Source organism: Alexandromys fortis, unplaced genomic scaffold (genome assembly GCF_014885135.2).
Source record: "Alexandromys fortis isolate MF-2015 unplaced genomic scaffold, M_Fortis_MF-2015_v1.1 scaffold_21, whole genome shotgun sequence".
NCBI lineage: Eukaryota > Metazoa > Chordata > Mammalia > Rodentia > Cricetidae > Alexandromys > Alexandromys fortis.
The window spans coordinates 12,159,683-12,161,972 of NW_026067905.1; the positions used below are offsets into that span (position 1 = coordinate 12,159,683).

The window sequence follows — 2,290 nt, forward strand, 5'->3', positions numbered from 1 at the left end:
TCTACCCCAACACCAAACTCTCTCAGAGGCTTGAGGAGAAAAGAGTTAGTTAGTTGCAGGGGTGCAAACTAATAGGAAGTTTCTGGTGTTCACATAAGGCCTGCCGTTGGTGCTCAAAGCCACCAACGAACCCTGTTGAATTTGCCATCTAATCCAGTGAGTTAGTACCAGGCGAGCAAACAGAAATGAAAGGCTGTAAAGGGTAGCATGGATGAGCACTTATCGTTCACGAATGTTCTACCATCTGCACAAATGCAGATTCAGATGGGGAGACTACAGGCATTGGACACCTAAGTGTGCACCATTTAAGCGCCTCCACACAATTTATCCCATTTCACTTATTGTTATAGCTACATGGATTAGAGAATCATGAGAGAGCTGCAATGTAGCTCAGGGATAGAGCTCTGGCCTGGTTTTCAAAATAATAATAAGCTGGCCAAGCAGGAGGCGCCATCATGGGTGTTGACATCCGCCACAACAAGGACCAAAAGGTTCGGCGCGCAAGGAGCCCAAGAGCCAGGACATCTACCTGCCGCTGCTGGTCAAGCTGTACAAGTTTCCGGCCAGGCGAACCAACTCCACCTTCAATCAGGTTATGCTGAAAAGGTTATTCATGAGTCGCATCAACCGGCCACCTCTGCCACCTCTGTCCCTATCCCGGATGATCCGAAAGATGAAGAGAAAACAAGACAGCTGTGGTTGTGGGGACAGTCACAGATGACGTGAGGATTCTCGATGTGCCCAAACTGAAGGTGTGTGCACTGCGGGTGAGCAGCCAGGCCCGAAGTCACATCCTCAAGGCTGGGGGTAAGATCCTCACCTTTGACCAGATGGCCTTGGAGTCTCCCAAGGGCCGTGGCACTGTGCTCCTGTCTGGACCTCGGAAGAGCCGAGAGGTGTACCGGCATTTTGGCAAGGCCCCAGGAACCCCCACAGCCATACCAAACCCTACGTCCGCTCCAAGGGCCGGAAGTTTGAACGTGCCAGAGGCAAAAGGGCCAGCCACGGCTACAAAAACTAACCCTGGATCTTACTGTTATTTAAAAAAGCTTTGGATGTTGAAAGTAATAATAATAATAACTCTCTTGATTCTGCTACCCAGTGTATTACTTTCTGTCTGTCTCTTTCTGACTCTCCGCCCCCCCCCCCCACCCCGACAAACTGTGCTGTGTCTTATTTAACTACTTTTAGTTTCTTGTGGTGTTGGGGATTGAACTCAGAGCCTCAAAGATGCTAGGCGAACGCCCTGCCGCTGATTCCAGCTTCGCACAGGAACTCGGAGACAGCCGGGTGCCCTGCTGAGAAACTGCTGTCCTTCTCTACTCCTGCTCGTCTTCAGTTCATCGCCTCTCCCTGCTTCCCCCTACACCTTCTCTCCCTTTTGCTACTTTACAGAAAGAGGAAGATATTCTTATTTTCAGTTTCATGCTGCTACCTCCAAAACTTAGATACATATTTTTCACGATCCTGACGAGCCGGGAAAGAGTGCTTTTGTTGAATGACTGCAAGGTTAATTTTATCAACTCCGAGCCAATATTTTGCAACTATATTTTATTGTAACTATTCATTTTAGTTAGAATGTCACTACCGTATTTAGCTTGATTGCACACTTTGATTATAGGTTGCAATAAAAATGCTGGGTTTGAACTAGAATTGTCGCAGAAGAGAGTAGAAAAGTTGCCAGGGAAGTCAGGGTAGGAACTGCTGACTCAGCCGAGTGTGAGGGTACTCGCCTGGGATCCTAACACTTGCGAAGTGGAAGCAGAAGGATCAGGATTTAGTTCTAGGTCATCCTTGGCTGCGTAGCAAGTTCAAGGCCAGCCTGAGCTTGAGACCCTGTCTCAAAACAAAAACCAAGTCCAAGCACAACAAAAAGGAATAAAAGCTTATTGACTCAAGGAAAAAGAAGAATTTAAGTTCAAAATTGAGCTCAGAGGCACACGGCCCCAGGTTCAGTCCCCAGAACAAGGAGTGAAAGGTGGGGAGGAAGTGTTAGCCAGTGTAGTCATAGTAAAAGGCAGCCAAATCGAAAAGGAAGAAATTAAATTGTTTTTGTGATGACATAGTCTTACATACGTAAACTCTAAAGACTCAACCAACAAGCAGTGGGAAATGATCAGTTCTTTACTCCAGGACACAACACAAGCCACTTCCACTTCTGTACACGGTAAAGGAACTACCTAAAATAGAAATTAAAGGGCTGGGAATATGACTCAGCTGGTAGAGTGCCGTCGAGCCTGCACAAAGTCCTGGATTTTCTCTACAGCACTGCACAACCCAGATGTGGTAG

General features: G+C 47.2%; 1 pseudogene; it reads left to right on the plus strand.

The window, feature by feature from the left end:
• Positions 1-455: 455 nt before the first annotated feature.
• On the plus strand, positions 456-1,021 carry LOC126497410 (60S ribosomal protein L18-like; annotated as a pseudogene).
• Positions 1,022-2,290: the final 1,269 nt, after the last annotated feature.